General features: G+C 46.3%; 1 protein-coding gene across 4 annotated transcripts in view; it reads right to left on the bottom strand.

Moving 5' to 3' along the window:
- WSCD1 (WSC domain containing 1) overlaps positions 1-23,697 on the bottom strand; it is a 388,346-nt gene that overhangs the window by 248,841 nt on the left and 115,808 nt on the right. For all 4 annotated transcript variants that reach the window (XM_073004640.1, XM_073004639.1, XM_073004641.1 and 1 more), the window contains one exon: positions 23,108-23,191. The gene's annotated coding sequence lies outside the window, so the exon portion shown is untranslated. The remainder of the gene's footprint in view (positions 1-23,107; positions 23,192-23,697) is intronic.

The following is a 23,697-nucleotide window of genomic DNA, read 5'->3' as shown; positions in this document are numbered from 1 at the left end:
AAAAAGAAAACAGAGGAAGGATGGGAATAAACTGGAAAGCAAATAGTTTCCCTAGCCAGATCCCTAATGAGAGAGATGAATAATTATTCCTGCAATTGATACTAAAACCTGTTATTCAAATAATTATGATTCAGGTTTATAAGAATATGCTTAAATTAGGTCAATCCACATGAGGTTACTCTTTTTTCTTTTTTTTTTTTTAGGTCAAAACCTCTCCAATTGTGGAAATTATACAGGGCTCGATATTATAAATCTATAGAACCCCTTTGGAAGTCAACACATGAAGCTGTGGACAGGGTGTGCCTCAAGGTAGCAGAGAGACTGTGCTGGGAATGAGACTTGCTGCTCTGACCCTTTGTATACTTTTAGAATTTGGATGTACATGTACCTATTTGAAAACATAGGCTAAAATATTTTTATATGATTTGTAGAATACGGTAGCATTTGTCCAAGGTTTTGCTTTTGAGGTTCACATTCTAGCAGTGATGGTGTGGAGGGGATAGTGCAGAACCCCAGAGGGAACCGGCGAGGCAGGGTGGGGAAAAGGGAAGGGCAGCCAAGGAAAATCAGACAGACATCCGCCTGGGCACATTGGAACATTTCAGATTCTGGATTTTTGGATTGGGAATACTCAACCTGTACCTGCTGGTGGAGTTTATGAACCTTAGTTTACCGGTCCATGCAATGGGCACATGGCTTATCTGGGGCTGGGCCGTGGTGTGGTCCTTTTGGTCATTCTCCATTAACCCCTTTGTGTTTTTTAACAGCCAGGTGGTAGAAGGCCCTCCAGGATCTCAGAGGTTTCAGGAGAGACGGCAATAACTGACAATAGAGCCCAAACTCAATAATCACAGGTGAATCAGGAGGTGGAATAACTGAGGTGGAGGCGAGTCCATTCCTGCCTCTGGCTGCTGCCCCTATGGACCGTGGATTCCTGCTCCTGGGGGAAAAAAGACAACCTTTGGAAGAGCCTCTGGCCAGACCCACTGGGGGCTCACAGAGAGACTCGGCCAAATCCTTGATTTACATGGGCAGGGAGGGGAGAGAAAGAACCAGGCCCTGAGGATCAGCACACCCGCTGCTGGGAGATGACTGAGGACAGGGCCTTCCTTCTCTCAGAGATCCTTCTGGATGAGGAGAGTCAAGGCTAACAGGAGAGGAAGGGAAGGTGGGGGCCAGCTGGGTGTCACCCAGGTCTGACCCTGGCCTCAGGGGTCTGGAGAAGTCTCTGGCAAAAGGAATCGCACCACCCTGGATTTTCAAGACACGTACCCGCAAGAGTTAATGGCATTCACTCTACTGTATTCTCAACTCAGGGTGTAAGAGGCCCATTCCTTTCCTCCCTCCATTAGAGAGATCATCTGGGTGACGGATCTTGTCATGAGCGCAGGCACACAGTGATCAGCCTCACCGACAGGGCTCTGGAGCCAGGCCTGGGGCAGATGCAGCTGCTGCTCCTGCTGGTCCTCCATAGAGACAGCTGTGGCTTCCTGTCCCCATCCATCACAGGAAGGCTTCCCTGGGCTCCTAGTCACTCCAGGCGGGCTTCCAGGAACGAGTATTTCATGGTAAAGGGGAGAGAGCCCAAGAACTTCCACCTTTAGGTAGCAGGAAAGACAAGGCCTGAAAGAAGTATGTTCCAGACCTGGCCCCACAGGATTGCAGGCGGGAGAGGAGCTGGCCAGGGGAGGCCCACAGCAGCAGCAGGTGGCTGGTCAAAGTGACAAGGGATAGCCTTAACCAGTGGGTCAAGGTGGTGACCAGGGTGGCCGAGGCAAGCCTCAGGGCTGCAGACCACGGGTAAGACTGACCACTGCCCCCATGCAGTAACTCTAAATCAGAGGACTTATCGAGTCAGCTGGAAAACTGTCCATCAGACTCCAGGGTCCTGACAGAGCTGGAGGATCCCAGGAATGTGTGTTTTAAGGGCTCCTATGGCTGAAGAGTCTGCTGCAGCCTCCATCCTGGCCTCCAGAGAGGCATATGGCTGTCACCACACACATGGCTTAGAACCTCTGACACCTTGCAGTCAGAGTCCTCACTACCCACTCTGGGCTTGAGGCTGCCCTGCGGTCAGCCCAGAGTCCCCGCTTTCAGTTTGAATTATTGCTCCTGGAAACAGAAATTGCATTAAGGCAGGGGCATGAGGAAGTATCTTGGAAGGTCAGATGATGGGGCCAAGTTAGAGGACCCTTATGAACAGCAGTGCAGACAGCAGGTGCCAAGCAGGAGCCCACTTTTCCCCTCCACTTCTAGTGGCTTCCACCCACTGGTGCCGTCAGCAGACTACGGGGCTGGTCCTGGGGCTCCTGAGGCTGGCCTGGTACAGAGGGGTAAAAAGATGGAGGAATTCAAGGACAAACAAGAAGTGACCACAGGTCAGAGCCAGGCTGGGGCCTCTGTCGTGGACACATTCACCTTCATATGTACATACAAAACAGATACATACACACACACACACACACACACACACACACACGGACCCATGTGCACACTCCCCACACTCTTCACACTCACAATTAGAAAATACAGAGGAAAAAATCAGCCTTACAATATTCTGCAGCCATGTGCCTGTGAATACAGGCTTTGATTTTTTTTTCCTTCCTGTATTTTCTAATGTCCTTCCTGTTCTAGTAGGAAACCAGCTCAGGGTGCAGAACCTTCCAGGAGGTTTATGTCATGGCAAAAAGCAGAAAGACCTATGTGCCTTTCTGGTTTGGGTTTTTCCTAAGCCCAGTGGAGGACTTCGAGGACTCTTAGATGGGGCAGAAGAAAGAAGAAGGTGGGATTTGCTGGTAATGAGTGTTGAGGAAAAATGGGGACTCTGGGGCTTCTCGCACCAGTTAGAGAGAAAGCTCCATCAGAGTTGAAGGAAGAAGAGAGGTCTGTGGTCCTAGAACAGTGGATTCCTGGGCTCAGCTACCTGACACTGACCTGGGTGGGGGTAGCAAGATTCCAGGGAGAAATAGCTGTGGTTGTGTGGGGCCCTCAGTCCGGTCCCCCAACTTTGACAACAATATCTGCTCCCCAAATGGGACCTGGAAGCATCAGAGAACTCCTAAGACTGAAAGGACCCTGCACTCCAATTGTGGGTACCCCCCAGCCATGCCTAAGAGGGGGCATAGGGAAGGAGGACTCCCTCACCAAGAGCACACCCTGCACAGAGTATCTTCAGCACGGGGGAAGGGGCCGCAGGATACAGAGCCACAGCCCCACTCTCAACTGCCCATAGATCTGTTGGAAAGACAAAGCATGACACACAAAAGCAACGAGAAGTGGCCACTCCTAAAGGACAAGTGCTCAGTCCCTCCGCAGTGGCCTCTCTATATTCACACAGTCGCTGTGCTCACTCAGACTCCCTTCCTTCATTTATCTTCCACACATATGGTGGAAGGAAGGGGCTGTGCTCATTAAAAGGAGGAAGGAAAGGAAGAGAAATGGTCTATCCTTTCGAAGAGCAGTCAGGCCTGCTGGGGAACATCTGGGTCAGACAGTGGAATATTTGGATGCATCAAAATATTCAGATGCTTAGTGTTGTATAGACAACTTATCCAGAGCATTAACCAAACTTTCCCTTCCTCTATTAGATGATTGGTCTTGGTAGATATAACTCCAAGCCTCAGCTATCTCACTGGAAAGAGGATGACTTCAAGACATAGAATAGCAGAATGGTCCTTCGACTATCCTGGAAACCACCGAAACTGGATTCCATCTTGACCCTCCCAGTAATCATCTGTTGGGTCCTGAGTAAGTTAATATCTCTGAGCTTGGCAGTTTCCAGATGGAAAATCGGGGCATTATCACTATTTATTTTAAAGATTGATGTGAGGATTCCCTCAAGAAGCGGCTTAAATGAGACGATATCTGAAAAGCCCATAGATTAAGTGTAGAAGCTATGATTATTTAAACAGCAACATGATTTGGGTTTCCCATCTGCGCTGTGGCCTTTAGATGTTGAGGAAGGTGGCCATCTTGCAATTTCAAAGTGAGATCAGCCTTCCCAAGTGGAGACGGGCCATTGCATTGGTCGACTCACAGTTCCGCAGGCTGAAGGTCTGAGATCGGGCTGCTAGCATGGTGGCTGTTTGTTTGTTTGTGACGGAGTCTTGCTCTGTCACCCAGGCTGGAGTGCAATGGTATAATCTTGGCTTACTGCAACCTCTGCCTCCCGGGGTTCAAGCGATTCTCCTACCTCAACCTCCTGAGTAGCTAGGATTATAGGCACACGCCACCGCGCCCAGCTAATTTTTGCATTTTTAGTAGAGATGGGATTTCACCATGTTGTCCAGGCAGGTCTTGAACTCCTGACCTCAGGTGATCCACCCGCCTCGGCCTCCCAAAGTGTTGGATTACAGGCGTAATTCACCGCGCCCAGCAGGTGGGTGTCTAATAAGGCCTCTCTTCCTGGCTTCCGGATCACTGCCAAATCGCTGTGTGCTTCCATGGCCCCCTTTGTGCAGGCAAGTGATGGGGGGAATTCACCAGGGTCTCTTCTTCTTCTTCTTTTATTTTTTTAGAGACGGAGTCTCGCTCTGTCGCCCAGGCTGGAGTGCAGTGGCGCGAGCCAGGTTCACTGCAAGCTCCGCCTCTGGGGTTCACGCCATTCTCCTGCCTCAGCCTCCCAAGTAACTGGGACTATAGGCGCCCGCCATCACGCCCGGCTAATTTTTGTATTTTTAATACAGACGGGGTTTCACTGTGTTAGCCAGGATGGTCTCGATCTCCCGACCTCGTGATCCGCCCGCCTCGCATCCCAAAGTGCTGGGATTACAGATGTGAACTACTGCGCCTGGCCTCCAGTGTCTCTTCTTATAAGGACACTAATCCTACCAGATCAGGACCCCTCCCTTACATCTCATTTAGCCTTAATTACTTCTTTAGAGGTCCTATCTCCATAGACAGCCACACTGGGAGTTAGAGCGTCAATATATGAATTTGGGGAGGGGACCAAAAGGTTCGGTCCATAACCCCTCGTCTGAGCTGGATGGTGGGATTAGCTGAGCCCAGAAGGCTGCCTGCCCCGCCTTTGGTCTTTCCCCTGTGATCATTCTGGAAAACAAGACCTGTCTCCTTACTGCGGAGAGACACGCAATATTGAAATTGCTCCCCTAATCTTTATGCGATTGCCTTCTCCCTGATAGAAATATTGCCTCTTGCTGAGTATTTATCGTCCGTTTCTCTCCAAAGTATTGACTTTATGTAACAGTTTGATATACATCAAATCCTTTACAGATTTAATAAACTCCTCTGGTCAGCCTTCTGTTGTGAACACAATGAGATTTATGGTCGTCTTGGTGTAAAACCCTTTTTCCTTGAAATTTTCTACTTCCAGATATCAAAAGATAAGAAGGGAAGCATTTATCATCTTGGAAATCTTACCCCATGTCTGCCTACTGGGTATTAGTCAGAAATGACGAGTGGTTAAAGGACCGAAATATGACAGACGCTTGACTGCTGAACAGCTGAGGCTGGGAGAAAAGCGGGATCTTAACAAAAAAAAAAAAGAAAAATTCTTCCCCTTCTCTTCAGAAAGGATTTTTCTTTGCAATTAATCATGAGAGCATATGGGACAGAAAGCAGCCTGATTTGAGTTGGAACCATAACCTTGGGAGGATTTGACTAAAAGGTTAACAAGTTGAGTCAATTAGGGACCCATTTAGCAAGTGCCTATTTCACGCCAGGTGAGCGCCGGACACCTGCGGGCAGAAGCCGAGGTGCTGGATGGTGTGGGCGCAGGGAGGGTGGAGGGCATCTGTGTGTGTCAACTGACTCTTCCTCTGGGTGCCTCCAGCTCCCTCTGTCTCACTCCAACTGCTTATATCTCTTTTAGACTGAACTTCACCACAGCAAGAGCGGGCCCCCACCAATCCCTTTAGCTTAGCCCCTAGAGAAAGCAAGACAGCTGGAGTGTTGACCAAGGGAATAAAGAAATGAATGAACAGGCCGGACGTGGTGGCTCACCCCTGTAATGCCAGCACTTTGGGAGACCGAGGCAGGTGGATCACCTGCGGTCGAGAGTTTGAAACCAGCCTGACCAACAGGGGGGATCTCCATCTCTGCTAAAAATACAAAATTAGCCAGGTATGGTGGTGCGTGCCTGTAATCCCAGCTACTTGGGAGGCTGAGGCAGGAGAATAGCTTGAACCGGGAAGGCAGAGGTAGCGGTGAGCTGAGATCGCATCATTGCACTCCAGCCTGGGCGACAGAGCAAGATTCCGTCTCAAAAAAAAAAAAAAAAAAAAAAAAGAAATGAATGATGAAGGAACAAATGAATGAATCTGACCTAGACTGAAAAGGTCAAGGCAGGAACAGGAAGGCCATCTAAAAAGCTAACGAAATATATTGGATATATTGTGTTTTGTGGGGTTTTTTTGGTTTTTTGTTTGCTTGTTTGTTTTGAGACAGAGTCTCGCTCTGTTGTTCAGGCTGGAGTGCAGTGGCCCAATCTCGGCTCACTGCAACTCCACCTCCCAGATTCAAGCAATTCTCCTGCCTCAGCCTCCCAAGTAGCTGGGATTACAGGCACCCACCACCAGGCCTGGTTAATTTTTGTATTTTTAGTAGAGATGGGGTTTCACCATGTTGGTCAGGCTGGTCTCAAACTCCTGACCTCGTGATCCACCCACCTCGGCCTCCCAAAGTGCTGGGATTCGAGGCGTGAGACACCACACCCGGCCAATATGTCGGTGTCTCTAATTCTCCTTGATCTCCAAAGAAAGTTTCTGGAAGAAAACATCACCTTAACGAGTAGTTAGAGATGATCAAGGGGGAGAAGCCTCTTAAACGCTCTCGGTGCTTCTCTGAAGAACTTATGGGAAAGCAAAGAAGAAATAGAAAAGAGATTTATTGAGTCTCAAAGGCTCCCGTTAAAATTCAATGCGGTGAGAAAAATGGGTTTCCACATTTAATTGTCTTTCTCACAGTAACTGTGTGTCAGTCTTTTCTAAGAGCCTATTAATTCTGTAATTTAGTGTGGCGAGAGCAGAGAGATCGACGGAGTCAATGTGGGGTATTTTTTCCTCTCCTCATTGACTAGCTGTCATCTGGCATGAATGTTAGGGTGGTTTTCTCCTTGAACACCCTAAATATCCCCAAATTGAAAAGTTTTTACAGTCAGTTTAATTAAAAAAAAAAAAAAAAAAAAAACAACTGCTTGCACGTCACTTAGCAGAAATGGGGTCCATGACACTGTATGTTATAATTTTAATTACAGCTAAAAATAACCAGGCTGGCTGGAAGGGCCCTGTGGAAGCCAAGCCCTGGACAGAGAGATGACTCAAGTGGCTCTATTGTGTGTTGGGAGCTGCTTTCAAATAAAAAAGTGATTTATTAACGTGGTCCCCAAACCCGCTGAGCAATGCAAGCATGTACGTTTGATAAATGGCCGGGTTTGCCACGCACCAGCCCTCTCCCCTGTCAAAGGCATCGCTGCAGACGCTGTCTTGCCCTGTGTTTAATTAGGACCTCCGGCAGGACAGGCTTCTTTCGAGAAGGGGCGCTCAAAAGCCCGGGGCCTTCCCCAGGCACTGGCTGCCGGCAGGCGGGGTTTCTGTGACACAGCAGGATCTGGAAGCAGGTGAGGCTCATGGAACGTGGATAGCCGTTTTCCCACTTGCCGAGGTCTCTCCTGTGCCCTGATCCCATTCTCCCCACAATAACTCAAGTGCAGCATAGATCCAGTGAGGGGGAAATAGCACACGTTTGCAGAGAAGCACAGCCAGCTCTGCCTGGACCACTGTCTTTCTGGACATTCAAGATTCCTTTTCATGTAAGGGGTGAGATAAGAATCTAGAATGTATTTTATTCTAAATAGGTAACAAATGGCCCTACATCTTTTTTGAATGCCTTGCTTTACATTACCTCCTTTTTTATAGAGAAAATTTCCTTACAAACTTGAGTCTGTTCCTCATTTCTGTGTTGTTTCATGGACTCATTGGTCCATTTATGTGACAATGTGTATTCATTATTTTTGCAGTTTTGTAATTATTTTTGCAACTTTATAGTACAATGATAAAGAGCCAATGTTACGGCACTTCCATGCATTAAAAAATTTGGTGAGGCCGGGCATGGTGGCTTACACTTTTAATCCCAGCACTTTGGGAGGCCGAGGCGGGCAGATCACCTGAGGTTGGGAGTTTGAGACCAGCCTGGCCAACATGGCAAAACCCTGTCTCTACTAAAAAAAAAAAAAAACTATATATATATACACACACACACACACACACAATAGTTAGCCAGGCGTGGTGGCACACACCTGTTGTAATCCCAGCTACTGGAGAGGTTGAGGCAGGAGAATTGCTTGAACCGGGGAGGCAGAGGTTGCAGTGAGCCAAGATTGTGCCACTGCACTCCAGCCTGGGCAACAGAATGAGACTCCATCTCAAAATTAAAAAGAAAGAAAGAAAAGGAAGGAAGGAATGAAGGAAGGAAGGAAGGAAGGAAGGAAGGAAGGAAGGAAGGAAGGAAGGAAGGAAGGAAGGAGAGAAAGAGGCAGAAAGAAAAAGAAAGAAAGAAAGAAAGGAAGGAAGGAAGGAAGGAAGGAAGGAAGGAAGGAAGGAAGGAAGGAAGGAAGGAAAGAAGAGAAGAGAAGAGAAGAGAAGAGAAGAGAAGAGAAGAGAAGAGAAGAGAAGAGAAGAGAAGAGAAGAGAGATTTGGTGAAAAAGTAATGGAGGGGAGAATCAACAGAAAGATAAACAGAAAATACCCAAGAGGAGTTGTTTCCTGGGCATGAGGGGAGGCAAAGAGATGGGATCGGGAAGGAACATGCTGTGACCTCAACAGTATTGGTCTTGTCTTGGTGATAAGTTAAGGGCCAGCTCACAGGTCTATGTCTTATTATTATGAATTATTATGAGTGATGACCAATATTATATATATTCTTTTGTATACACTGATTATTTCATTTTAACAAAGAATAATAATGAGAAAGAGTTTCTGATTCAAGATCGTGGACAAAGACAAAACAAAAGCCCTACTTTTGGCCAGGTTCAGTGGCTCACGCCTGTAATCCCAGCACTTTGAGAGGCTGAAGCAGGTGGATCACCTGAGGTCAGGAGTTCAAGACCAGCTTGGCCAATATGGCGAAACCCTGTCTCTACTAAAAATACAAAAATTAGCCGGGTGTGGTGGCATGCGCCTGTAACTCCAGCTACACGGGAGGCTGAGGCAGGAGAATGGCTTGAACCCGGGAAGCGGAGGTTACAGTGAGCCAAGATCGTGCCGCAGTGCATTCCCACCTCGGCAACAGAGCAAGACTCTGTCTCATAAAACAAAAACAAAACAACAACAAAACCTCTACTTTCCACTCCAGACTTTTCTAGTGTTGAGGGGGGAATACATGCATATTCAAAAATAAGGAAGGGATATCGCTGTAGTTTTTAAAGCCAGGCTTCTAAAAGAAATGAAATGCAAAGCGGCACAGTGGCAGTATGTGGAGGCTAAAACCACATAGCCCGCCCCAGGCTGCAGCCCAGAGGGATGCCTCCCAGAGGAGGCCGAGAACTGGAAATCACTTCCTGTCCACCCAAGATAGCTCCAAGACCTTTTGGACCTGAGTGCCAAGGGGGATAGGACCTAGAAATGAGATGGAGGCTGCTGAGGCACCGCCCCGCTGGAGGCCAGCCCAGCTCAGGATCCGCCAGGTGAACTCACAGTGAGGGGGCACAAAGCTGCTGAGGAAGTGGCCACCGTGGAGGGCTCACAACAAACTCCATGAATGAAACCACGTGCGAGGGAAAAGAGACCAAACAAAACGTTCTGAGAAGCTGCAGGACAAGCACTGTCATCGGCTTGAAGAGGTCAAGAAGGGGACTGCAAGCATGACACAAGAAACAAAATGACGGAATAAAAAGGAAATGGCTATGACAAGGAACCCATTAGAAACCTTAGAAATGAAACGAGAGTTACTGAGATTTTAAAACTCGACAGAGACACTGACCAGAAGGCTGAACTTAGCCAAGGAACAAAATTGGGGACATAAAGAGCAAATGGACCATAGCAAAAAAGAGATTAAAAGACTGAAAAATACAAAAGAAAAGTTGAGGGACATGAAAATCAACTCCAAAAGCTTCGATATAGGTCTGCTAGGATGTTCCCGGAGAAACAGAGATAACACAGAATCAGTGCTTGAAGAGATAACAGCCGGGAATTTCACAGAATGTAGGTAAGACGTGAGACGATGGATCTAAAAATTCTACCAGGTGCTGAGCAGGATAAATAAAGATCCAGGCCAGGCGCGGTGGCTCATGCCTGTAATCCCAGCTACTAGGGAGGCTGAGGCAGGAGCATCGCTTGAACCCAGGAGGCGGAGGTTACGGTGAGCCGAGATCGCACCATTGTACTCTAGCCTGGGCAATGAGAGTGAAACTCCATCTCAAAAACAAAAACAAAAACAAAACAAAACAAAACAAAAATCCATAGCTAAATCCATAACAGTAAAACTCCTGAACATAAAGGATCAAGAGGAAATCCTTAAAGGTGCCGAGGAGAGAGATTACTAGAAAGGAACGAGAAGCAGCCCCCCTTCAGAGACCACATATCTGGTTTATTTAGTGCATGAATATCACAGCCTGAGACCAATCTCAGCCCCGTCCCTTCTGCCTCTGTGGCCGTGAGCAGGTCGTTTTGCCTCAGTTTCCTCCTCTGTAAAAGACAGATAGATGCTACTACAAGCTGTTTCCCTTATCCAAAATGCTTGCGACCAGAAGCGTTTTTCAGACATTTCTCAGATTTTGGAATATCTGCATCATACATACTGGTTGAGCACTCCTCATCCAAAAATCCAAAATCTGGAATGTTCTAATGAGCATCACTTTTGAGCCTAATGTCGACATTTAAAAAGTTTCAGATTTTGGAACAGTTTGGATTTCAGGTTTTCAGATAAGGGATACTAAACCCGTAGTACCTCTCTCATAAGGTCGCTAGAAGGATTCAATGACTTAATCCATGTGAAGGCCTTAGAACAATCCTGCCACAGGTAAGAGATTCAGAAATGTTAGCTTTTATTAACTGCATGTATTATTCTTATTATGGTCAAATTCCTCCTAAGCAACACTGGAAGTAGGAAGACAATGAGGCTTTGTGTAGTCCATGTCTGTTGATAAGGGTGGTCTTCATGGACCAGGAGGGGGACACAATAGGGTCTATATGTGTGGCTCACCCACCACGTATCAGGGAATTTTCACTCAACACCTCATTTAATCTTTGCAATACCTTGAGATGAGTCAGAGTCTCATTATCATTCAGAAGAGAAAACTGAGACACTAAGGAGCTAAAGGGTTTACTCAAGGTCCCTTTGCTGGAAAACAGTGGAGCTAATGGACCCAGAGCTCTCTGGCCCTGGTGGGACGACAGATGCTGGGGAGGCCAGGATCCTGGGCTTAAGTCTGGTCTCCTTTGGGAGCACCTCTTCCAGCCTCAGAAAATGTAGCCCTACCTTGGAGCAGGAAGAAAAGAAACCATCCTGATTTCTTACAACAGCTTCAATAACCAACGTGACATTGTGAAGGACGTGCCAATATTTGTAATCTCCCCTGACAAGTTGTTAAGTATTTATAGCAACATTTTCTCTCCTGGCCCCGCTTAAGGAAAATACTGTATCTAATTTCCTCTGGAGACATGTGCTGGGGGAAATCAGAAAGATAATCTGTCATCATAAGTAGCAATAAATAGTCACCCTGAAAGAGTTGCTTGTTTAGCAAAGTTGCTTGAATATTAGCAGATTTTCTTTTATTCTTGCCTTTGTGAGGATAAGTTGATGACTTGGAAAGAGGCTGAGTTCCAGAGATGGTGGGGGCAGGGGAAGAAAGGTCAAGGCTGGAGGCAGTGACTCCTGAGCTCAGAGTGCAGATACAGGATCGGCATAGGGGAAATCGTAGACCACGGGAAGAAGATGGGTATCCAAGTTCCATGGGGCCAAAGCTCCCATGGATCCCAGGCTCCAAAGACACTCAGGGATCATCCGCGTTTCTATTTCAGATGAAAGGTGATCTCGCTGAACTTAAGAACCGGAAGACCTTGGCTCCCATTTTTCTAGCACTGAGTGACATTCGATTCCTCCCTCTGGGACTCAGTCTTCCCCATCTGTAAAATGGGAAGAGAGGCTAAGGCAGATGATCTATGAGAACTATTTTTGCTCTTACGTTCTGTAAGAAAGGCCTGGAAAGAACTGATAGCAAATGAGGTATTAGGATTTTCCCAGACGTTCAGAGCCAGGCCAGTCTGTTCTTGACATAAACCCAAGAAGCTGAAACACACCCTCTCCCTCCTTGGCAAATACCTGTGAGCAAATAGCTTTTCCAAAGACATTAGAGAACTGGGGAGAAGCTCACAACTGCTTATTTCGGGTGAGTCAGGTCACACCTGAAGAACAGAGTTCCACAAGTGCCCTCCAAAATGAGGTGGGAAGTGGAAGCTATATGCTTAGAAAAGCAGTTGCTGGTTCTCAGGCTGCCTAGCCTGGAAAGGGGAAGATTCCAATGGACGAGCTCACAATTTACAAATATCTGCAGGATTGAACTGGCGACCCAAGAGTCATCTTCAGGTGAGTAGCTCCTAAGGGGGACCCATCTGAGTTGGGCAGGTGGAACAAACTGATACAATTGGAGATGTTCTGAAATTGAAAGAGCTTTTTCAGGGGGTAGTGAGCTCCCCATCACTTGGGCTATACAAAGAAAGGTTCATTGACTACCTCTTGGTGACAATGGAGCAGAAATCCCTGGCTGGATGGGGCCATTGAAGTAATTTACTCTAAGGACCCTTTTAGTCATAGAATCCTACTTTTATTTCCAAGCCTTCTGATAACTTTTGGATCATTCTAGATGTCTTAGGATATGTAAAAATATGTTTGGTCCTCTAAGACCCTGACAAGGCAGAAGCGTTCCTGCAACAACAGGGGCAGCAGCAGCAAGAGGCCTTTTTCTCTCTCGAACGCCTCTTCTCTCAGCCCTCCCTGGTTAGCTTCTGTGCTAATCAACTATCGAGTCAAACTTCAAAGCAGAGAATCCAAATGAACAAACGATGCTGATGGACTAGTACAAAGGAGACCCTCCAACAGAAGCCTCAAGGTTTGCTCAAGGATGGTTTGAAAAACCAAAGGGTGGCCAGGAACAGTGGCTCACACCTGTAATCCCAGCACTTTGGGAGACTGAGGTGGGAGGATTGCTTGAGCTCAGGAATTTGAGACCAGCCTGGGCAACATAGCAAGATCCCATCTCTACAAAACATTAAAAAAAGAAAAATTAGCAAGCCGTGGTGGTGCACGCCTGTGGTTCCAGTTACTCAGGAGCCTAAGGTAGGAGGATTGCTTGAGCCTGGGAGGTTGAGGCTGTAGTGAGCTATGGTCGTGCCATTGCACTCCAGCCTGGGCAACAAAGTGAGTTCTGTTTTGGAAGGGAAGGGAAGGGAAGGAAAGGAAAGGGAAGGGAAAAAGGAAAAAGGAGGGAGCGAGGGTGGGAGGGAGGGAGGAAAGGAAGGAAGGAAGGAAGGAAGGAAGGAAGGAAGGAAGGAAGGAAGGAAGGAAAGAAGAAGGGGGAAGGGGGAGAGAGGGAGAGCAGGGGAGAGAGAGAGAAAGAAAAGAAAGAAAGAGAGAGGAGAAGGAAAGAAGGAAGGAAGGGAAGGAAGGAAGGAAGGGAAGGAAGGAAGGGAGGGAGGGAAGGAAGGAAGGAAGGAAGGAAGGAAGGAAGGAAGGAAGGAAGGAAGGAAGGAAGGAAGGAAAGAAGAAGGGGGAAGGGGGAGAGAGGGAGAGCAGGGGAGAGAGAGAGAAAGAAAAGAAAGAAAGAGAGAGGAGAAGGAAGGAAGGAAGGGAAAGAAAGGAAAGAAAGGAACGAAAGGAAGGAAGGAAGGAAGGAAAGAAAGGAACGAAAGGAAGGAAGGAAGAAAGAAGAAAGAAAGAAAGAAAGAAAGAAAGAAAGAAAGAAAGAAAGAAAGAAAGAAAGAAAGAAAGAAAGAAAGAAAGAAAGAAAGAAAGAAAGAAAGAAAGAAAGAAAAGCCAGCCAAACGGCATGAGCATGAAACAGATCAAAGAGGAGCACAGACCCATGAGCTTGGGAGCCCTCATGTTTTAAGCCATGCAAAGTTTATCCTGTCAGTCCTGCTTCACCCAAGCCTGGACTCTTGCCACAGAATCACAGAAAATCGGGACTGAGGGGGCCATAGGGATCATCTTGTTCAGCTTCTCATTTCCACCCTGGGAAAACTGAAGCCTGAAAGGGTTGATCCTCCCAGGGCCCCCCAAAGAAATGGCATAATAAGCTCTTCTAAAATTCCAGAAGAAATCACTAGGCCCGGAGTTTGAAAGAATGCCGAAGGAAATCTAAATTTCTCAAGCTGTTGGTTTAAGGGACCAGATGAGCACGTGGGCTTAGGGGAAGAATTCTGCCTCTTCACGGCACCACCTGGCATCATGGAAAGATTTCCATTTGACTAGAAGCAGCAGCAGCTTCCAGGCACCCTCGCTGGTGATTTTGCACAGTTATGCATTTTCTCTCAATTCTCCGATTTAAAAGAATCTCATACTTCCCAGCTGGTAATGTCCTTGGGACCGGTAGTTTATAACACAGGTCATCTTTGGACCAAACACGTTTGGTATTTATAATGACTGGCCTGTGACCTGACTGTAGCTGCTGCTGGTGAAATTTCAGCCTGTACATAACCTGCAGCAGAGGGCTCTGACCTAGAGATCCACAGATCCCCTGAGGAGTCATGCTGCCGACGGTACCAAATTCCTCCCAACAGGCCCCGCTGCTTGGCCTGCAGGAGGTTGTGTCTGTTGATAAGGGTGCAGAATGCCATTCCAGCATGGGGAAAGTCTCTTTCAAGAGGGTGTGTTATCCAGAACCTGTCTGCATGAAGATGTTCAGGAAATATAGGAGCACGCTGCATCCCCTGACGCCTAGTGACTGGTGAGTCGCGGCTGACCCAGAGGGAGCCAATCCACTGGCTGGGCTGGGCTATCCAGAGTCTTCCTCCTACAAGTTTTAAATTAATAGACACTCTAATCAGTCTCTGAAGAATTATGAATTGGGATATCATGGAAAGCCAGGGCCCAGGTAACCACCTCTGAGCCATGTGTAAGTAGAATAGAAAAGATCAGGCTGAAGATAGAAGAAAGAAAAGCCCCAGCACTTTGGGAGGCCGAGGCGGGTGGACCACAAGGTCAGGAGATCGAGACCAGCCTGGCCAGCATGGTGAAACCCCGTCTCTACAAAAAATACAAAAATTAGCTGGGCATGGTGGCACGTGCCTGTTATCCCAGCTACTCGGGAGGCTGAGGCAGCAGAATTGCTTGAACCAGGGAGTCGGAGGTTGCAGTGAGCCAAGATTGCACCACTGCACTCCAGCCTGGCGACAGAGCGAGACTCCGTCTCAAAAAATTAAATTAAATTAAAAAAAGAATGAAAAGGTGCTTACATACAAAAAATAATAATAATAAAGAAATAAGAGGCCATCAGGCAATGAGGCAGATGGCAGCCTTGTATCCTGATGGCTTTCCTGGTGAGTACCAGGCCTTAAAGGCCCACCGCCCTTCAGCCCTGGGATTCGGTGACACATCCAGCCAACCAAGCCCTGTCTTTTGCTTAAGTTATGCCAAGGAATTTTCACTGTTCATTGAATTTAACAAGTACATTATGCAACAATCACATTGCTAAGTTTCTATCATAGACCCCTCTCCCTTTGGAAGATAAGCCCTTTGCGAATGAATTAGGTCATACCATTAGAAGGGAGGTCAAGAGGGTTCTCAAGATTTCGACAAGACCTTCAGGTACTGGAAGAAGAGGAAGTCCAGAGCGACAAGGCAGGGGAATTGCTTGAACCAGGGAGGTGGAAGTTGCAGTGAGCCGAGATCATGCCACTGCACTCCAGCCTGGGAGACAGGTCAACAGGGTTCTCAAGATTTCGACAAGATCTTCAGGTACTGGAAGAAGAGGAAGTCCAGAGCGACAAGGGATTGGCTACCAAAGATACGATCCTCAGAAGTGCTGGGCTGGCCCTCAACCCAGTGCTGTGACAGTGATTGGAGTCAGCAAAAACAAAGGGCAACTTCTGTGTTGTAGGCTGGGGTGTTTTGTGGGGTGAAGAGGTGAGGAGACATTTGGGACAGACTCCTACTGCTTTGGTGATGAATTCAAAAATGTATTAGGAGAGTTTAATCAACACAGTCATTCTTACAGTTAATAGGTCTAAAAGAAATCCAGATTAAAAGGACAAAGAAGGAATTTAGACTCCTCAGATGGAAATGCACGGATGTTATATTTCTCTCTCCTTGGCTCACTCCTTCCCCAGCTGCCTAAGTAAAACCCACGTCCATCTCTGCCACAGACAGAGTTATAAGACCCTCACCTCCCAGTGATGACTTCAGGCTCTGACTCAACATATCAAGGTCTTTCCAACCAGCCTCAGCCTCAGCCTTGTTAATATCATGCAGGGGTGGCTGGGCGTGCTGACTCATGCCTGTAATCCCAGCACTTTGGGAGGCCGAGGTGGACAGATTGCCTGAGGTCAGGAGTTCTAGACCAGTTTGGTCAACATGGTGAAACCCATCTCTACTAAAAATACAAAAAAATTGGCTGGATGTGGTGGCATGCGCCTGTAATCCCAGCTACTCAGAAGGCTGAGGCAGGGGAATTGCTTGAACCAGGGAGGTGGAAGTTGCAGTGAGCCGAGATCATGCCACTGCACTCCAACCTGGGAGACAGAGCGAGACGCTGTCTCAAAAAAATAAAATAAAATTAATAATAATAATAATAATAATAATCATGCAGGGGTAATAATAATAATAATAACGGGAATAAAGGAAACCCGTAAGAAAATATAATTACTCTATACTGGACTCTAGGCCAATAGCTTGCCATGCATCTTTTACTCAATCCTCATAGCAATTGTGGAAAGTAGAGACAATTGTTATCCCTCATTTATAGCTAAAGAAAGAGACACAAAGGAGTGACAAGCTTGCATGAAGCACTCCAGGTAGATAATGGCTGAGCCCAAGCTCCCCTGTAGGACCCAGGTGTGATTTGCCCCCATTTCTTCTCTCTCTCTGTCTCTCTCTCTCTCTCTCTCTCACACACACACACACACACACAGTAGTTTACAAACCATCATCCCACTCCAGCTCCCTAATTCTACTTGCATTCTGTCTCCCCAATATCCAATCACCCCTTTTCTGCCCCTTGCCATTTTCTTTAACTTAAATATAACCAGGTGATCTGGGTGGTCCAGGAACCCCAGGGCAGCTCTGCCGGCAGCTCTAATGATGGTACTCATCAAGACAAAAGGTCTCTTCCAAGCCCTAGGTTTGCTCAAATCCCCTGTGTCCGAGTGGCCTTTTATACCACTTAGTATTTTCAAAAACATTATCACCAGATAAAAAAATAAACAAAAAAATGTTAGGGGAAAACCTTTCCCAAGCAGTGAAATAAGACCAAATGAAACGTAAAAAAATTGTCAGGGGAAATAAGCTTGCCACTCCTGCAGATAAATCTCACCCAAACTGTTCAAGTTGGGCAATTTCCATAAGCTTGTGTGTCCTTCCCAATATCGCTTGGTTCTGAGTCTCAGATCATAAAGGTCAATAAAAGCCTTAATTGGAAATCTCACCCCTCCCAGAATAATGATTCTCAGGTTCACAGACAGCCCCATGGCTGGACAGCAGTGTTGGGCCCAATGCATCTCAACGAAAGGTTAGACTTTGCAAGCCCAATGGTCTTTGCATCTCTAGCACTTAGCACATAGTAGATGCTTTATAATGCCTGTCAAAGAATCTCCCAGGAATCTCATATGTATTAAATATAATTCTAAGCATTGGCAAAATCCCAGCATCTTTTCCAAATGAAATAAAAAGAGGGGTCACAGGACATTTACAGAGTCGTTAGCCAGCAACTCACCCTAGGAAGCCCTCAAGTGGAAGCCTCTAAATCAACTTTTTCTGTAAAGGGTCAGATAGTAAATATTTCAGGCTTTGCAAACCATGTGGCCTTGGACACATCTACTCAGCTTTGCTGTTGTAGCTTGAAATCAGCCATAGACAATATATAAATGAAAAAGTGCAGCTGTGTTCGTGGAAACCTTTATTTACAAAATAAGCTGCAAGCCGAATTTGGCCCATTCGCCACATTTTGCTGACCCCTGCTCTAAATTGTTAGCAGCATTCAATTCCACGGTGGTTGCTCCCAAACTCTCCCCAGAGAATAAGATCTAATATTTAAATTAACCTCTAAAAGTTTTACATGTACAACAATATCTACATCGGCCTGTAAGAATTTCCACACACCCAATTAAAATTGCTCAATTGAGTCTCAAAGTGAAAACTAAGTCCAGTAAGAATTACCACTGGAGTCCAATTAGAATTACTGTATATTAATACTAGAAGAAATATACCCCTGCTTCATTTTATGAATGCTCTAATTTAATGTCACCCACAAGGTCTAAAAGGCAGTCTTTAATCCCCTCTTCCTGTGAACCTGAAATCAACCAACCATCCTTCTATTCATCCATCATTTAGTGAAACATATATTGAATTCTTGCTAAAATGAGCAAGAAGGTCTTCAGACCACAGAGAGAGTCCTCTGAAGGGGCCTTGACTTTAGGCCTGCATGCCCTGTGATTGTCCCTGTGGAGGCCAGACCTGGGTTGTTCCCACCAGCAGCACCAAGGCCACACAGCAGAAATGCACAATGGGAACATAAGCTCCCAGTCTGTCCCAAGATCACAAAAGAGCCCCCACACTTCCACACTTGTCATGCCAATCAACACAGAAGGGCCAGGAATAGGGGAACGCGCCCTGAGTGCTGTCAGCACTTCTGGTTTTGCCTTCCTGATGAGTGCGTTGGGGAAATCCAGCCCAAGCCCCACTGAGTTGTTAGCCATCGACTCACCCTAGGAAGCTGCCTTTCTGGTCCAAGTACAAACCTCTAAATCAACTTTTTCTGTAAAGGGTCAGAGAGTAAATATTTCAGGCTCTGCAGGCCATATGGCCTTGGACACATCTACTCAGCTTTGCTGTTGTAGCTTGAAATTAGCTACATTTTGTGCTAGGTCCTCAGTATACACTATGGTGCATACAACACATGAGGCCTAGAGAAGGTCATGGCCACATGATTAGATGTTATATTCATGCATAACCCACAGGGTTCCAGGGTGGTGGGGACACTGAGGGAGGCACCATCACCTTAGCTGCGGAGAGTTCCAGAAAACTTCAGGGAAGAATACACCACAGAGTAGTTAAGGATGTGGAGGGCCTCCCTGGGCAGACAAGAGGGAAATGGCTTTCCAGGCCCAGGAGGTAACCTGTGCAAAAGTATGATGGTGCGAAACTGCATAGTGCGTGTGGGAACTCCAGAGAACTTAGCAAGGCAGAAGAAAAAGGTGAAAAGGGAGAGTAGAGAAAACTAAGCTTCAGGCACCAGGAAGGGGCCACATCATGGAAAGCCATGAACTCAGACTTTCTCCCAAGGGTACAGGGAGCCCTAGAGGACTCTTCACTTCAGTTCAGGTTTGCATCTAGATAGACCTATGACTCTGATGCCCTGTGGAGAATCTAAAAGCAAGAACATCCAAGAGAGGGATGTTGCAGTAGGCCAGGAGAGTGCTGAGAAGGTCTGAACAGGGGCCATAGCAAAGGCAATGGGAGGCAAGAGGTGGTACTTAAGAGGGAAAAGCTCCAGGACTTTGTGACCATGAGCAATTGCACTATTGGTTCCAATGCTTCACCTCTTCTCCTATCCACACCCTTTGCCTTTTGACTTTGAAGCTCCTCCCACTGAATGGGCAGAGTATGGTTTCAAGCCATGTGACTTGCTTGGGTAATAGAGTAAGGCAGAGGTAACACTGCGCCATTGCAAGCTGGTGCCTTGAGAGGTTTTGTGGGTTTTTATGGACCTGGGAAGAGGAGGATTGAGAGGTTTTGTGGGTTTTTATGGACCTGGGAAGAGGAGGATTGAGAGGTTTTGTGTGTTTTTATGAACCTGGGGAGAGGAGGAGAGACACGTGAAACACAGCCATCCCAGCCAAGCCCAGCACAGATCACTCAGCCCACAGTGATAATAATTGTTGTAAGCCATTGACTTCTGGGGTGGTGTGTTACCCAGCAACAGTTAACTGCTAAGTGACCAAAGCTTTAGGGATGGGAGGAGAGGAAGGAGTTAACAATCACTTCCAGATAATTCTATCAATTAGATAAATGGAGATCCCATTAACCAGAAGATGAAATACACAGAGGAGGAACAGACTCGGGGGGAAATGCCAAGTTCAGTCTTGAACAAGCTGAATGTGAGACGGCTGTGGAGGAGCCCTAAGGAGACACTCCTCAGTCAGATGTGGGGGTTTTAGGAAATGCGAGAGGGATTTGGACTACAGATATAGTTTCAAGAAGCATCAGTTTACAAGGAGAAGTTGAAGTCATCGGAATTGTAAGAAGAATGGCAGGGGCCAGGCACGGTGGCTCACGCCTGTAATCCCAGCACTTTGGGAGGCTGAGGAGGGCAGATCCCGAGGTCAGGAGATCCAGACCATCCTGGCTAACACGGTGAAACCCCGTCTCTACTAAAAATACAAAAAATTACTGGGCGCGGTGGCGGGCGCCTGTAGTCCCAGCTACTTGGGAGGCTGAGGCAGGAGAATGGTGTGAACCCTGGAGGAGGAGCTTGCAGTGAGCCGAGATCGCACCACTGCACTCCAGCCTGAGCGACAGAGCGAGACTCTGTCAAAAAAAGAGAGAAGAATGACAGGAAAAAGTTGACCAAGCATGGGTCTTGAAGGAAGGCCTACATTTATGTGTCAGGTGCAAGCATTTGACTATTAAACAAATGCACCCCTCCATCCGTCTCCGTATCAGTATCTAGTGTATAGTAGACACGCCACAAGTATCTCACGAAAGAAGTAATCAGTCATTGAATGGATTGGTCAGATTATGGCCAATCAATAAGAACTCTCACACACCAATTTTCTAAGAAAGTTGAAGCAGTCCCACATGCTCCTGACTTTTGAGTAGAAAAAAGAAGGGGAAAAAGTTGTATTGCAGATTTAGTCAGTAACATGTTATTTGCTCCATCAATCGACTCAAAGCAAAGGTTAGGGACTGTGCAGAAAAGAGTTCATACAGTAGGGCCAGGACTGCTGTCCTTAGAAAGGGTTGCTTGCAAAGCCAGTCCTTGACTGACATCTGGGAACTTGAATGGTAGAGAGTTCTTTATTCTGATGCAAAACTTTGCCTAAAGTATAAGAGTGGCTCCCTGTGCTTAAACCATTTGCATGAACAATGTGGTTTATGCTGACACCTGCTTTTCTTCTGGAAAGCCAGAACCAAATTTGGTCCATACTGGACACAGAGTACCTAGTGAGCAGCTCCCAGTAAAAACCCTTGGCAATGAATCTCTAACGAGCTTCCCTGATAGACAGATTTCACAGGTGTTATCATGACTCCTTGCTGGAGGACTTATGTGTGTCCTGTGTGACTTCACTAGAGACAACTTTGGAAAACTTGCACCTGGCTTTCTCCAGACTTTACTTCACGTGCCTTTTCCCCAGGCTCATTTTTCTTTGTATCCTTTTGCTATAATGAACCACGGCTGTGACAACAACTACAAGTTGAGTGTGTGAGTCTCCCTAGCAAATCCATCATGCGGAGGATCTCGGGGACCCCTCCAACACGCGTATTGTGTTTAACAATCACTAGCAAACAGACTGAAAACCGCCAAACCCGAATTCGGCAAACATATTTTTCCTTACCCTAATTTATATACATCATCACTTTCACCCCCACATATACAGAAATTAATATAAGCCACATTAATATTAAAAAAGTATTTTTTAAATCGATAAATCTGAAAAGAGAAAATCACACTGACAGGCCGGGCACGGTGGCTCATGTTTGTAATCCCAGCACTTTGGGAGGCCAAGGCAGGTGGATCACCTGAGGTCAGGAGTTCGAGACCAGCCTGACCAACATGATGAAACTCCTGTCTCTGCTAAAAATACAAAAATTAGCAAGGCCTGGTGGCGGGCGCCTGTCATCCCAACTACTAGGGAGGCTGAGGCAGGAGAATCACTGGGACCCGGGAGGTGGAGGTTGCAGTGAGCCGAGATCGCGCCATTGCACTCCAGCCTGGGTGACGGAAGAAGACTCTGTCTCAGAAAAAAGAAAAGAAAATTACAGTGACAAGTAGATTATATTAATTTTCCTTTTTACTTGCCTTACTGTACTAATCTGTGGCCGCCCCATTCGGTCTGGATGTTTAGCTCATTATTCTCATCCTGTGTACCGCAGTTGACCGCTGCAGAGGCTTGAACTCATAGGAGTACTAAACACTCTCCGTATGGAAAAATCTTATATGGTTTATATTTGTCTAACTCTCCTCTCTTGTAGAGATATACAACTATTTTTCAAATGTGTATGAGGGCTTGAGGTTAATAAAACATGGATCGATTTAAAAGTGCGTTTGTGTTTGTAGTAGTGAGCGTGGGGCTATTTATAATTCTATGACATGAAATAAAATGACTTTAAAAATATGTAATAGGCCAGGAAAACAATAAAAAGTGATACTGGCATTTCAGAAATGGTGAACGTTTTTGAAAAATAGGAACCGGATTTGATCTGAAATGAAACAAAAGCACAGGAAACTGATGAAGGAAAAGATCCCTTCGAAGGGAGAAGTCATTCCAGAGAATTCCAAACTCAAAGGCCTTCAACAGAAGAGAGAGTAGACTCTGGTCCTTCAGAGAGGGCACGCGTGGGAAGCAGCACTCAGGGCAGCTGAATCTCTAACAAGCTTCCCTGATAGACACGTTGCACAGGTGTTAATCACGACTCCTTGCGGCTCAGCCCCGCCCCTCTCCCCTGGACAGAGTGTTGAGACCAAGAGCGTGAAGCTGTGTCCAATGTGGCCAGGGAGGCCCTTGGACCACACTGACCACGAGGAAGGATGGGACACCCAGGAAAACAAGCTCCTGACCAAGCCGTCACTCCTGAGTGTGCCCCCACCCCTACTTCATAATTGCCACGGACGGGCCACGGGAAACACAGGGCTCAGGTATCCTGAAAGTGAGGACACGTCAAAAATCCACCAGGCACTTACAGAAAACCAACGCTATGTCAAAGAGGAATCACACTTACCACACGGATGAACTAAGAGTTCAGTAGCACTCAGAACAGGCTTTCGAAGAGGAATAAAGTACCTCTTTCAAATTCATCAAATACCTGAAAAATTAAAATTTTAACCATCAAAATCTCACTAATAATATATGAAAATATTTTCCCTCTGGACATAGGTAGTAATAGCATAGTATATGAAAGCAAAAACAAACTAGAATAAAGAGTAGACTTGATCAGTAAAATTAAAACTTTTCAAAAATACCAATAAAATGTACAGATCTCCAGGAATGACAGTGAAGAAATAAGAGAAACAGCAAACTACATAACATTCAGAACCAGAAATATGCCTAATTATAGATATGGAAAAGATTTTCTCAACATAGGAAAAAATTGATAATTTTATCTGATAGATTTTTCAATTCAGATAAAATAAATTATTTTCTTGGAAAATTACCTCGATGTACTCAAGTACAGAAATTCTGAATGGATTAACTTTGGAAGAAATTGAAATAATGGTCAATAATTACACTCCAAATAGGCACTACCTTATGAAGATTTGGGGACCAGTTATCCCGAATCCTGAATAAACAGAAAATACCTAATTATATGAA

The sequence above is a fragment of the Chlorocebus sabaeus genome, chromosome 16, assembly GCF_047675955.1.
Source record: "Chlorocebus sabaeus isolate Y175 chromosome 16, mChlSab1.0.hap1, whole genome shotgun sequence".
Taxonomy (NCBI): domain Eukaryota; kingdom Metazoa; phylum Chordata; class Mammalia; order Primates; family Cercopithecidae; genus Chlorocebus; species Chlorocebus sabaeus.
The sequence above is the reverse complement of the archived record's forward strand: the minus strand, read 5'-3'. Positions and strand labels throughout refer to the sequence as shown.